The 15,643-nt window shown below is 36.0% G+C and overlaps 1 pseudogene; it reads right to left on the bottom strand.

Moving 5' to 3' along the window:
- LOC143401814 (small ribosomal subunit protein uS2B pseudogene) overlaps positions 1-15,643 on the bottom strand; it is a 34,404-nt pseudogene that overhangs the window by 2,693 nt on the left and 16,068 nt on the right.

A 15,643-nucleotide genomic window follows, 5' to 3' on the forward strand; every position in this document is an offset into this window, starting at 1 on the left:
TCTGGGATTGCTGAAGCAGAAATTACTTACCTCTGAAGAATTCACTTGCAGTTTATTCCTATATGCACTTTTCAGTTCATGGCAAAAGGTGGGGAAAATGTAAGAAAATATTTCTGAGAACTGAATTCAACTGTAGAAATTCAGGACACCATAGCACAATAAGGACACTTCAGGCAAAAGCCTATTAGGTTAAACAAGTAAACAAAAAGGTTTTTCACTATAATCATAGACTTTTTAAAAGTAGAAAAGGAAATAGCCAGGCTGCTTCTCCCATGTTTGTGGTGTGTTTATTTCCAAACCTACAATACCAGCTTGTAGCCCTCCCTCATTGAAAATATTGTTCCTGTTCTGGCTCTCCTCTTTACCTGAAGTTTTAAATTGTTCTTTATAAGAGCATAAGCCTTATTCTCTGCAGTTAATGACTTTGCAAAACTGCCTTTTTTTTTTAGTTTCTTTATGTCTTTGCATTTTTTCTCTCTGCTCTGTCCTCCAGATAGTAATTGTTCCAAGAACTTGCTATAAATCACTCTTCTCCTATGTCAAGATAACAGTGATATACTGTTGGTGACCTTACAGAAGATCTGACCAGAATACCCCTTTACTTTATAACTTTTACTTCTAAGATAAAAGCATTTGTGCATTTATCCTACGGGTAAAGAAAATCTATAGTGGATAGCAACAAGAAGAATGTTTAGTACAATATATAGTTTTATGGTTTGCATCTGGAATGACCACCAAACACTCTTGTGCTGAAGGCTTGGTTCCCAGTGCTACAGGGTTCAGAGGTGGGGATTTAGGAAATGCTTGGATCATGAGGGCTCTGACCGCATCAGTGGATCAATCCATTGTTCCATTCATAATTTGATGGCATTGTTGGAAGGCGACAACAATGTAGGAGCTGCTGCCTAGTTGGAGGAAGTGGGTCACTGGGGCATGCCCTGAGGGCATTTCTTTTCCTGACCCCTTCCTTGTCCTCTCTGCTTTCTGGTTGCTGCAAGGGTAGCAACAGCTTGTTCTACCAAAACCCTCATACCATAAAGATCTGTCTCAGTACAATTCCTCAGCAATGGAGCCATCCAACTTTGGATGACACCTCTGAGACTGTTTGCCAAAATAAATCTTTCCTCTCTTAAGTTGATTTTCTCAAGTATTTTGTCATAGTGTCAAAAAACTGACTAATAAATACAATGACACAGTGAATATATAGGTTAAATCCAATACTAAAAGTATACATAAAAAGAGTGGTACAAGGAAACATGCAAAAATCATAATTGGGGCTGATGTCGTATCTCAGTGGTAGAGTACTTGCCTAGCATGCAAGAATCCCTGGGTTTGATTCTCAGTAGAAAAAGAGAAAAAGAGAGAGAAAGAGAAAGAGAGAAATCATGAAAATCTTACCAATCTTTCCACCTCTGTCAGTACTTTACTTCTGAGCTATATCCTAAGCCTATTTATTTATGTATTTATTTGGTGTTGGGGATTGAAACTAGGGGCTATGCATGTGTTAGGCAAATGCTCTATCACTGAGGTATATCCCCAGACCACCAGCCCTTTTGTTTTATTTGTTTATTTTTTTTTTTAATTTTGAGACATGATCTTGCTAAATTGCTGAAATTTGTGATCTTCCTGTGTCAACCTCCCAGGTAGCTGGGATAACAGGCATACACCCCAGCACCTGACTTGTGTATTTGTTTTTCTTATGAAGAAAGTAATTATGGAGGAGAAATAGACATTATAATTTTTTTAAGTGAGTAGAGATTAAATAAACATATTGCTGAGTTTAAGTGGAATCTTTTGAATAAGTTATATAAAAAAAAAAAACAGTTAAGTGGCTATAGCTGCATGCCCATTACACAAATTCAGAGGAACAAATGGACTATGTAGAGTGTGGGTACCTCGTTGTCTTGATGACTGTGGACTTCTCATCACCAGACAAAGTGTTCCACTAAAAAGCAGTAGCTCTTTCACTTTTTTAGTTTTCAGCAACTATATAATCAGTTCTGGGAAATTCCATATTATTAATATACTATACAGTCCTTTATGAAATGGGATTTTCATATTAGTCAGAGAAATCTATCCAAGTCACTTTAAACGAAGGACAACATACCACCACTTAACCATACATCTGTAGTAGGTATAATTTCCTACTAATAATCATCTACTAGTGATCATCCACTTCATTTCTGGGTTTCCACCATTACAGATGAGGGCTGAAATCAACGTCTTTGCATATATGTCCTATGCTGGCAATGAAATAGTTTCCCAGCAGTGAGACCAAATATATATATATTTAGTTTGTAGGAGCCTAGCTTTGTGGTAGAATGTGTGCTCAGTACGTACAAAGCCCTAGGTTCAATTCCCACTATCACCAATAAATAAGTAAATAAGTATATAGACATAAAAAGAGATAATATATATATATATAAGTGCGTGTGTGTGTGTATGTGTGTGTGTGTGTGTGTATGAGTTTTTTCAGTGCTGGGGATTGAACAGGAGACCTTGTGCATACTAGGCAAGCACTCTAACACTGAGCCATATCCTAGTCCTAAAATTTTAATAGATGCTTTCAAAATACTTTCTAAAAATTTGTTACTAATTTTCATTTCCAAATACAGTTTCCTTATATCCCTACTAATGGCAAATTTTAATACTTAACAATTTTAGCCTTACCTGACAGAGTAAAAGGAATCCTATTTAAAAAAAAAAACTCCTGGAATTAATAAGCAATTTACAAGATTGTAGGATATAAAGTGAATGTACAAAAATCAATTTTATGTCTTTTTTGGTGTGTGAATGTGTGGTGCTAGGGGTTAGATTCAGAGCCTCACACATGCTATGCAAGTACTCTATCACTGAGTTGCACACTCCCATGCTCATTTCATTTTTTTTTAATTTTTTTAATTGGTTGTTCAAAACATTACAAAGCTCATGAATTTCATTTTATTTTGATACAGGCTTTCCTTGAACTTGTAATCCTCCTGCCTCAGCCTTACGCGAAGCTGGGGATAAGCCTGTGCCTCCACACCTATCTAATTTTATGTCTTTACACTGGCATTAAACAAGTCAAAATCAAACAGATTATAATGGGATAAAAACCACAAAATACCTGGAGATAAATTGTGATAATCAGGTTTCTGTTGCTATAACAAAATACCTAGGATAATTAACTTATATAGAGAAAAGGTATATTTTGGCTTACAGTTTGGAGATTTCAGTTCATGATTGATTGGCTCATTGTTTTGGGCCTGTGTTGAGACAGCACAGAATGGCAGAAGGGTGTGGTGGATCAAAGACTCTCATCTCAGGGTGGAAACAGACATTGAGGTGAGGATTGTGTTTCCACAGTCCCATTTGAGGGCACATCCCCAATGACCTAAAGACCTTCCACTAGACTCTGGTCTTAAAATTTCCATTACCTCCCAATAATGCCTTCCTGAGGACAGAACCTTTAACGTGGGCCTTTGAGGGATAGACATTCAGTATCCAAACTATAGCATATATTTAATAAATAAAATTTTGAGAGATCTATATAATGAAAACTGCATAATAATTCTTTTCAAAGTGATCCAGAAAAATTCCATACAAAATATTCACGCAGAAGAGGCCAGATTTAAATCATTGAAAGTAATTTTTCATTATTAGATTGTATCAGAATGCTAAACATAGAGCTTAAGTAGTCCTAGATCTTAGCAGTCAGATATAAAAGCCAAACTGTGTTTGGTACAATGAAAATAAGATGATTATCCAAATACCTAAACTTTTTTCTTAAAAATATGGCAACCTTACATCTGAGTTAGCTAGGGACAGTTTCAATCTGTGCCTTTTGTCTTGACCGAATTATTATTGTTATTACTGTTATTATTGCATTGGCGATCAAACTCAAGAGCAATGTTCCACTGACATATCTCCAGCCCTGTTTATTTTAAATTAAAAAAAAAAATCTTGAGGCACAGTACAGTTGTCATGCTGAGGCAGGAGATTCACAAGATGGAGGCAGGCCTCAGCAACTTAACAAGACTCTGTCTCAAAACATTAAAAAGTCTGGGTATATATCTCAGTGGTAAAACAACTCTGTTTTCAATTTTTAGTACCAAAATAAATAAATGAAATTTTCTAATGTCTAAATTTTTTTTTTTTATTTTTGAAGAATAGTTTTGCTGGATATAGTTTTGAAGGATAGTTTTGAAGGATAGTTTTGCTGGATATAGAAATTTGGGTTGTCAGTCTTTGTGTTTTTTTAATAAATAAATTTATTTAAAAAATCAAATTTGAAAAAAATTATTATTAATTTATTTATTTTAATTAGGTATATATTACAGCAGAATGCATTTTGATTCATTGTATACATTGCAGCACAACTTTTCATTTCTCTGGTTGTACACAATGTAGCTTCTTACCATATGCGCAGACATATATGTACCTAGGGTAAGGATGTCCATCTTATTCCACCATCTTTCCTACCCTTATACCCCCTCCCCACAACTCCCTCCCCTTTGCCCCAACAAAGTTTCTCCATTTTTCCCATGCTCCCCCCACCCATTATGGACCACCATCCACTTATCAGAGAGAACATTCAACCTTTGGTTTTTTGGGATTGATCTTCTCCAACTCCATCCATTTACCTGCAAATGCCATAATTTTATTCCCTTTTAATGCTGACTAATAGTCCATTGTGTATATATACCTCAGTTTCTTTATCCATTCATCTATTGAAGGGAATCTAGGTTGCTTCCACAGTTTAGCTATTATGAATTGAGCTGCTATAAACATTGATGTGGCTGCGGTACTATAGTATGCTGATTTTTAAGTCTTTTGGGTATAGACCAAGGAGTGGGATTGCTGGGTCCAATGGTGGTTCCACTCCAAGTTTTCTAAGGAATCTCCATACTGCTTTCCAGTGTGATTGCACCAATTTGCAGTCCCATCAGCCATGTATGACTGTGCCTTTTCCTCCACATTCTTGCAAACACTTATTATCATCTGTATTCTTGATAACTGCCATTCTGACTGGTATGAGATGAAATCTTAGAGTAGTTTTGATTTGCTTTTCTCTAATTACTAGAGAGGCTGAACATTTTTTCATATATTTGTTGATCAAATATATATCTTCTTATGCAAAGTGTCTGTTCAGCTCCTTAGCCTATTTATTGATTGGGTTATTTATTTTTTTGGTGTTAAGTTTTTTGAGTTCTTTACATCTCCTGGAGATTAGTGCTCTATTTGATGTGTGTGTGACAAAACTGCCACCAAAATGTAGGCTCTCTGTTCACCTTATTGATTGTTTCTTTTGCTGAGTACTGGGAACTAAACCCAGTGCCTTTTGCATGCTGGATAACCCTCTACAATTGAGCTCCATCTGCAGCTGTTTCTTTTTTTCTTTTTAAAAATTTTTATTTGGATACAGATTTCTCACAAAATTGCCCAGACTGATCTTGAATTTTCAATCTTCTTGCCTCAGTTTGAGTCCATCCCATTAATTGATTCTTGATTTTATTTTGGAAAAGTTTTGATAATTATTTCTTAAAATATTTCTTTTGTTTCATTCCCAGCCTTCTCTTCCTATAGGAGTTCTATTATATTTATTTTGAAATGATTGATGTCCCACAGGTTGCTCAGTCTCTGTTGGTTTTCTTCATTCTTTTTGCTTTCTGTTCTTAACCTGGATAATCTCAATTGACCTATTTCCAAACTCTTGATTCTTTCTACCATCAGTTCAATTCTGATGTTGAGTCCAGATAGTAAATTCTCTTTCTTTCTTTCTTCTTTTTTTCTTGGTACTGGGATTATTACTGAGTTATATCCCCAGTCTTCTTCTTCTTCTTCTTCTTCTTATTATTATTATTATTATTGACTGGCTTTTACTGAGTTGATGAAGTTCTTGTTAAATTGTTGATGCTGGCCTTGAATTTGTGATCCTCCTGCCTCAGACTTCCAAGTCACTGAGGTTATAGGTGTGTGCCTACCATGCCTGGCTATAATGAAATTTTTATTTCAGTATTATACTTTTCAATTATAGAGTATTTATTTATCTGAGCCAGGATCTCCCTATGTTTATCAGGCTGGCTTCAAACTCCTAAACTCAAGCAATTCTCCTGTCTTAGCCTCCAGAGTATATTGAATTTACAGACATGCACCTCTGTACCCAGGTTATTTAACTCATTTTAAAATAACTTTTACCTTTTCATTGAGACATTATTTTATTGAGACATTTCATTGAGACATTAATTTGATGAGACATTATTTTTACATTTTCTCTTAAATTTTCAGCTGCAATTTCTTTTATTTCTTTGAATATAGCTGTGATAGCTGGTTTTGGGTTAGCTTTTGTTATTGTTCATATATATATATATATATATATATATATATATATATATATATATATATATATATTCGGTACTGGGGACTACAGTGCCTTTTGCATGCTGGATAACCCTCTACCATTGAGCTCCATCTGCAGCTGTTTCTTTTTTCTTTTTAAAAATTTTTATTTGGATACAGATTTCTCACCAAATTGCCCAGACTGATCTTGAATTTTCAATCCTCTTGCCTCAACCTCCTGAGTGGCTGAGATTACAGCCACTGAATCTGACTGATTTAAGGTTTTGTTTAAGCTATCCAATGTCTCTGTTTCCTCAGGGGCCGTTTTGATTGACTACTTTTTCCCTGTGTACCAACTGTATTTTCCTAATTTTTGCATGCCTTATAATATTATTTTTCATTAAATATATATTCAAAGTACAATGTGATAACTCTGGAAGTCAGATTTCCTCCATTTTCCAAGAGTTTTTTTGTGCTTAATGTTTGTTTAGTGACTTTCCAAACTAATTATGGAAAGTTTGTACTTTTTAAAAAAATTTGTGTGGCCACTAAGATCTTGTGTGATTAGCTTAGTGGTCAGCTAATTTTTGCTCAGAGATTTCTTTAATGGTTTGAGTGGTATATCTTCTCCCCTTTGCTGAAGGCCTCTATGTGTGCATGTACACGTATGCTTTGGCACACTTTCAATTCCCAGGCAGTTTTATTATGTAAAAAAGAAATTCCTTTTTACACTGCATATGTTCTGTGTCTCAAATTTAAAACAATGTGAAAATCCCTAAAATACTTTTAAACAAAAATTCAACACTGCTTCTCTATAGTGCTTGCATTGTCTTTGTTTTCCAATTAAAAAAAATGACACTCTATGCAGGCATCCTCAAGACCATGTGGCAGTGCTTACAAACACCTTCTATCCACAGTAAAACACTGTTGTTCACAGAAATGAATGTGTCAGGCTTACATTAGACTTAAAGTGTAAATAATTGAGTAGGCAGGAATCTTGAACAGACGGTATGCTTAAATATCATTGTTAGTGTAAAAAGTGTTAGAGTGAAATCACACTTCCAACAACACACTATAATACATGCCCTCCAGCATATGGAGTGCAATACTTCTAAAAATTTTAAAATATTCAGTTCCATTTGATGCCATTTTGTGTATATTCAAAAGCATGTTTAGACATTTAGTGTTCTTTGGAATTTGTAAAACTTCTGAGGACACTATGAGAAATATTCATAAAGATGTATTTAATCTCATTTATCATCTTAAAGGCTTTAAGGGAACCTTAAACTTGGGAGCATAGATCCATGTTTCTTTTAAAAAATCTTAACACATCACTTTTTATAGCAAAACACATGTCTAAACACCAATTTCACAGTTTCCTACTTGAGAAACTATGTAGGAGAATAGTCTCCTGGAAAAATAAGGAATACTATGAATATAAGCACCCTATGAAATTAGTCTCAATATTTGTGACTTGTGTTTCCCATATTTCATATAATTAATAATGTCCAATTCAATCCATTCATTTTTTAAATTTTAATTTGTTATATATGACAGTGGAATGCATCACAATTCATATTACACATATAGAGCACAATTTTTCATATCTCTGGTTGTACACAAAGTAGAGTTCCACCATTTGTGTCTTCATACATGTACTTAGGGTAATGATGTCCATCTCATTCCACCACCTTTCCTACCCTCATGCCCCCTCCCATCCTGTCCCTTCCCTTTCCCCTTTGCCCTACCTAGAGTTCATCTAATCCTCCCATGCCCCACTCCCCACCACATTATAAATCAGCATCCTTAAATCAGAGAAAACATTTGGCATTGGATTTTTTGGAATTGGCTAACTTCACTTAGCATTATATTTTCCAACTCCATCCATTTACCTGAAAATGTCATGATTTTATTCTCTTTTAATGCTGAGTAATATTCCATTGTGTATATATACCACAGTTTCTTTATCCATTCATCTACTGAAGGGCACCTTGGTTGGTTCCATAGTTTAACTATTGTGAATTGTGCTGCTATAAACATTGATGTGGCTGTGTCACTTTATTATGCTGTTTTTAAGTTCTTTGGGTAGGAGGAGACAGATAGCAGAGTCAAATGATGCTTCCATTCCCAATTTTCCAAGGACTCTCCATGTTGCTTTCCATATTATCTGCACCAATTTGCAGTCCCACCAGCATTGTATGAGTGTGCCTTTTTCCCCACATCCTTGCCAACACTTATTGTTGTCTATATTCTTAATAGCTGTCCTTCTGACTGGAGTGAGATGCAATCTTAGAGTAGTTTTAATTTGCATTTCTCTAATTGTTAGAGATGTTGAACATTTTTTCATATATTTGTTGATTGATTATATATCACCTTCTGAGAAGTGTCTGTTCAGTTCCTTGGCCCATTTATTGATTGTGTTATTTGGGGTTTTCTGTTTGTTTGTTTGTTTGTTTTTTTGGTGTTAAGGGTTTTGAGTTCTTTATATACCCTAGAGATTAGTGCTCTATTTGATGTGTGTGGTAAAAATTTGTTCTCAAATTGTAGCCTCTCTATTCACCTCATTGATTCTTTTCTTTTGTTAAGAAGAAGCATTTTAGTTTGAATCCATCTCATTTATTGATTCTTGATTTTAATTCTTGCACCATAGGAGTCTTATTAAGGAAGTTGGGGCTGAATCCCACATGATGGAGATTAGGGCCTACTTTTTCTTCTAGTAGATACAGTGTCTCTGGTCGAATTCCTAGGTCCTTGATCCACTTTGAGTTGAATTTTGTGCATGGTGAGAGATAGGAGTTTAATTTCATTTTGTTGCATACGGATTTCCAGTTTTCCCAGCACCATTTGTTGTCAAGGCTATCTTTTCTCCAATGTATGTTTTTGATGCCTTTGTCTAATATACGATAACCATAATTATGTGGATTAGACTCTGTGTCTTCTGTCATCTTCCCAGTGACTTAAACACTCAGGGGTCATCCCAGGGGAATTGGGCAGCGTGAAATAACCACACAAGAGACAGAAATACCTTTTTCTTTGGGGGTGCTGTGATGGTTCCTCTGACCTTAAGGGTCCGCAGAAAGAGAGAGAGAGTGCATGCTGACCTCTTTTATTGAGAAGAAGCCAAATGGTTCCTTACCATATTCACTATGTGGTCACCTTATTTTCCAGGTTGTATACTTTGTCTTCATTATCTCACATTCTGTGAAGTAGTCTGTTGGTGATGCTTTCTATTGAGTTTTTTATTTGGTTTATTATTTACTTAATTTCAAGGATTTCTGATTTTTTTTTTCTTTTTCGGAATCTCTCTTTCTTGAAGTAATCTTTTGCTACCTGTATTTGCTCCCTTATCTCTTTGTTGGTGTCATCAAAGGATGCCTATATTTGCTCCCTTATCTGTTTATTGATGTCATCAATGGTTGCCTTTACTTTTTCTCTTATCTCTTTGTTGGAGTGATCAACTTTTGCCTAAATTTACTTATTTAGGTCATCCTTTAATTCACAGGTCATTTTAATTATGAGCCTTCTGAACTCCTTTTCTGACATTTCATCAACTGCACTGTCCATGGGTTCTGTTATGATAGTATCCTGATTTGTTTGGGGCACTTTCCTCCCTTGTTTTTTTCATGTTGTCTATGTGATTTCCTTACTTACGGTGCCGATCTGAGGTATTATAGTTTCTAACTTATATTCTTGTAGTACCCGTGCAGATTGTCTGTACCTTACCTTGGTGTTGGGCTTCCAGACCCTGCTGGTGTCCCAGGACGGATGCTATAGCAACTATAGGTGGTGGCGGCAATAACAAGAGGTAACTCAATATAGCAGTAGAGGTGCCCCAAGATGGATGCGATGTCTTTCAGAGATGGGTTGAAAGGGTGGGCCTTACACTGGCTTTGGGATGCATACTCCAAGATGCAGCTGCTTCTAGGCCCTGTCTGTTGTCCCAAGGTAGAGGCTACTGCTTGGGGAAGGCTACAGCTGCAGTGTCTCAAGATGAAAGTGGGTTTGACCTGGGCTTCCAGGTGATGGTGGGGGTGCAGAACCAAGCTTACCTGGGGCCCAAGCACCCATGCAGGTCAGAGAGCCAAGTCTGGGCCGAGCCTGACTTCGCTGGCTGTTTACCAGTGGGCAGAGGCAGTCCTGGGCCGAGCCTGAACTCTGGCGAGTGACTACCTGTGGCAGGATGAACTTGGGCCTATCCTGGGCCCAGGCTCCTGTGCAGGTCAGTGAGGCAGATCTCTCAATAAGCTCATATTTTAACTGAATCAACAATTCATTCTAGAAATACTTAATGAACACATGCAAAGATTTCTGAATCTCATTCAAGAGTTTGTGTTATGAAGCTGAAACTATGAACAGCTAATCAATGAACTCCTTGCTGTGAAATCAAGAAGTAAGTTCAAAATCCATTTGTATGATAAACAATAATGAGAGAAGGATCTAGCACTTGTGAAGACTTATCTTTTGAGGTGTATCTTTTTTTAACTTTTTAAAAATTCTTTTTAGTTATATATAACATTAGGATACATTTTGACATAATCACAAAAGCATGGACTATAATTTGCTCCAAATCAGTCCCTAGCATTTCCCCCTTCCTCCTCCTCTGTCCCCCTCCTCCCCTTCCTCCACTCCACTGATCTTTCTGCAATCTATTTATAGTTTGTTTAAATTAGTGTCTGTGGATATATTTAATGTTGATATTCACTGTGGTCTGTCTTCAACTCTGTTCTCTATTGGATACTTGCTTTTTTTCTGATTTTGAGTACAGCAGTAGCAGCACTGTTTGTTGAGTACCACTGTATGTGATTGTGCAAGTTAGCTTTTAGTGTGCTGGTGTGACAGCATATAGAGCTCAGGAATGGTGGAGGACCACTCATTTCTAATGTTTGTCATTCACTGTCATATTGACTTTAAGAAATATCCCTAGTGTTCAGATTTTTCTAAAGGCCTTCATGGAAATGGTCTCTTAAGACTGTTTATAGTCTCTCTTCCTTCCTGTAAGGTTTGGAATTTGTCAGAGACCAGGCTGGGAATTAAATGTCAGGTCATGTTCTTTATTCTCCAGTCTTTTTCCTTAGCCACTCGATCACCTATTTCCATCTCCTTGAGCCACTGAAACCTATTTTCTCCTCCTTAGGCCCAAAGAAAGAAAGAAACAAACAAATAAAAATATCAAGTGACAAACACTGGCTTTTCATAGGCCAATCTGAAAGGCTCAGTAAATGTGCCTAGATATTCCTGAACTACACAGGTGGACATAGTTTAGGCTCATACTGGGATTTCCTCTGCACACCTTGCACCAGCTAGGCAGCAGGCAAGCTTGAAGGTGTCAATTCTGACTCCTTGAGCCTCTGCCTCTGAGCTACTGGGATCCCCAGCAGCAAGTACAGTCCCTTCTCAGAGGCCTGAATCCCACCTTGCTGGGTCCTTCCTCTAGGCTCCTAGGTTATGACAAGCCTCATGTTTTCTCCTTTCCCTTTGGATGGTAGTTGTTTCCTGGGGTTACTTGTCTCTGTGATCACCTTTGGCTTTTTTAGGTTTTTAGTAGCCAACCAATCATTCATTCATTTTATTAAATGATCATAATTTATATGACTGGAGAAGTTCTGTTTTCCTGTCTGGCCCCTTGGTGGCATCAATGTGAACTATGAAGCTGACTCTGGGAGTTCTTGGAGATAAGAATCCTTCTCTGCCAGGCGAGAGATCCTTTGCTGAGTCAATATTAATAAAATAGGACACAGATAGGAAAGAGCAAGTTTTCCAGCTTCCTTGCTCCAGCATTTTCTATTGGCTGAGCCTGACAGGGAGCCACCATATGGCACAGGAGAAATGTGCTTTGCAGAGTCAACCCGAGTATCACAAAGGGTAGGTTTGAAGTTGAGCTTTCAAAGTGCGTATGGACTCTACATATAGCAGGCAACAAGTTATAACACTGGAGTCATGCTATGGTGTTTTCATCTTTGCTTTATAAAATATTTTCTATTTTACTCTACCTAGCACAGACCTACTGTTAACATACAATAATGATGCTGCTTTAAAGAAAATGAGAAACAGTTTCTTCTGAACCAAATATTAGTGACTATGGCCTGAGAACATGGATTCAAGTTACCCCAAATGATGCATTTCACCATGGAAGAGGTTACAAAGAGTTTTATGATTACAGAACAAAAGGAAATCATAAATCAATACATTTGCCAACTATGTTGGTGAGACTATCACGTAGGCATCCCCATGAGAGAGTGGGGAAATCTCTTGTATAGGTTTCAGATATTATCACATTCTTAGCTTCAGAGCTGATGGAGGCTGTTGACCTGCTAAGCTTAGCAATAGCTTTGGAGAGATTTACCTATTAGTCACCAGAAATATTAGGTCAGATATAAAAGTTAAGGTAAAAATGGCTAAAAAAAGGACCTACAATGACTCAAGATAATTTTGGGTTTCGACCTATAGCATTCCATCTCTCCACAATCGCTATGTTCTAGTCAGCCAAGTTCAGGCAGTGTCTAGGATCTTTAATGTATGCAGCTTATTCAGAGAACTTGAGTTCATACTGTAAATATGCAAGGGATTAGGATATGGTAGCAAATAAAATCAAGATGCTTCCAGCTTTTAAATCCCCAGACAGGCAATAAGCAGAACAATGTAACAAGATGGTTGGGTGTTATTATATGGAAAATTGCCAATTTGTACCTAATGTAATTGTCCAATTGGAGTTGGAAGTGTTTTCTGGAAGAGCAAAGTTTAAGCTGCAGCCTGAAGGAGAGATAGGAGTTCAACAGGCTTTGGGAACTAGAGTCAGCATGGGAAGGAGAAATGTGGGACAGTTGTGAATGGCATGAAGAGGAATGGAGAAACAGTAGAGTATTTCAGGTAGAGAGCAGGTCACATAAAATGACATATTTCTCTAGGCTGAAAACTCCTTTTGTATTATTGTGGTTTTTCCTTTTGTAGCAATGCAGGGAAAAAGCAAATTTATTTTTATATATTGTTTTCATACATTATTTTTACTTTTTCAGTTTTGTGTCTCTGATTCTAAAAAAAGTCATATTTTAGCTTTACCTAAAGCATTCAAAAATATAAAACATTAAAATGTAGTTTTATTTTATTTTTTAAATCTTTGTTTTGTTTATTTATTTATTTATTTTTATGTGATGCTAAGGATCCAATCCAGTGCCTCACATGTGGGAGGCAAGTGCTCTGTCACTGAGTTACAATTCCAGCCCCTAAAATGTAGTTTTATAGTTGTTATAAAATATCCTTTCATAGTTCTTTAAAATGGAGCTAGAAACCATTCTATTTAATTTATTTAATATATTTTATGTTTACATTTTAAGTGGTAATAGGAATAGAAAGCTGTTTATTAGTTTATACATAAAGTTTTCAAACAAATCCTTGAAGATGTGAGATGTGAAATATTTTTCTACAAATATAGTAACAAAATAGCATGAGTTATTTCATAAGTCTATAGTCAAATTCCTAACTGAACAACTAAGCACATAATAACTAATGAAACAAAATCATTTTTGAAAAAGTGCTTTGATAAATTTCTAAGCTAGTATAAATAATGAGAAGCAAGGAAGGAGGGAAGAAAGGATTAAATAAAATGCCCATTTTATTTAGTCCATTGTTTTGGACTAATCTCCTTCCCTGGGCCGCATTAGACCAGACTAAAAATCAAAACGGAGTCACTTGTACTTAAGTTTCTAATTACCAATCTGAAACTAAACTGTATATCTGACCTTCTGAGGAATTAGAAATAGAGCAATAATAGCCAAGTTTCCTAAACAGACATAACAATGAAGTTATCTCCTCTTTCATCCTTGCACAAAAGAAGTAACCTGAAATAATCTGTTAACTAATAAGTTATTTCCTTATTGTTCTGTCTTCCTGCATGGTGAAGGAAACAAGCCCATGATGAGAGAGCCTACAGAATGGGAGAAAATTTTCATCAGCTTCGACAGAAGAATAATATCTTGGATATATAAAGTACTCAAAAATTTAACACCAAAAAAATAAAACCCTTCTTCTTTGAGATATTTCTCTAAAGAAGAAATGCAAATGGCCAACAAATATATGAAAAAAATATTTAACATCCCTAGCAATCAGAGAAACACAAAGCAAGACTGTAGAGATTACATCTTACTCCATTTAAAATGGCAGCCTTCAAGAATACAAGTTACAATAAATGCTGGCCAGGATGTAGGGGGAAAAAATACACTTATGCAATGTTGGTTGGACTGCACATTGGTTATGGGGACAACCACTCTTCAAAAGAGCAGGAGTGGAACCATCAAATGACCCAGCTATTCCACTCCTTAGTATTTATTTAAAAGAACTAAAATCAGCGTACTATACTGATGCATGCATACCAATGTTTTTAACAGCACAATTCACAATAGCCAAGTTATGGAACCAAACAAGGTGTCCCTCAAAAACTAGTGGATGAAGAAAATGTATATATAAATAAGGAATTTTACTCAGCTATAAAGAAGAATGAAATTATGTGATTTGCTCATCAATGAATGGAACTGGAGAACATCTTGCTAAGTGAAATACACCAGACCCAGAAAGCCAAGGGTTGAATGTTTTCTCTCATATGCATAATCTATAGAGAAATAAGAAAATTTTAAAAATGGGAATTTCATGACAATAGAAGGGAGAAGAGTGGAGTAGAAGGAGGGGATTAAGAGGGTAGAGAGGAGGGATGAAGAAGAGGAACTGCAGAATGAAACTGACCAAACTTTGCCATGTGCATGCATGACTATTTCACAATGAATTCCACTTTTATGTATAACTGTAATGTACCAATTAAGAATAAATTAACAAAAGGATTAGTAACAGAATAGAGGAAGAGGATGAGGACGGTAGAAAGGAAGTAAGGGGGTAGTACTCAAGATTGAAACCGAACAAATTATATGCATTGATGAATGTCAAAACAAACCTCACAATTTTGTAAAACTATAATACACTAATGAAAAATAAAAAAGAAATAACCTAAAATTTTTATAATTTGTTAACTAAGAAGTTATTTTCTTGTAGTTCTAGCTTTCTGTTCTACCAGCAAGGAAAGTAACTTTGAAAGTAACTTTGGATTTTACTTTTTGTTTTGCTTTCTTCAAGTCCTTTTCTATTTATAAAACCAACCTCTTTTACTTGACTCAATGGAACACTGATTTAGGGAATGAAGTGTTGCCTGATTCCAGAATTCAAAATAAAGTCAATTAAGATCATTAAACTAAATTATTATAGTTTTGTCCTTTGACATATTGAAGGAAGGAAGAGAAAATGACTTCTATTCCTGCCACATAGTATCATGGTAAAGTCAAGC

Source organism: Callospermophilus lateralis, chromosome 6 (genome assembly GCF_048772815.1).
Source record: "Callospermophilus lateralis isolate mCalLat2 chromosome 6, mCalLat2.hap1, whole genome shotgun sequence".
In the NCBI taxonomy this organism is placed as follows: domain Eukaryota; kingdom Metazoa; phylum Chordata; class Mammalia; order Rodentia; family Sciuridae; genus Callospermophilus; species Callospermophilus lateralis.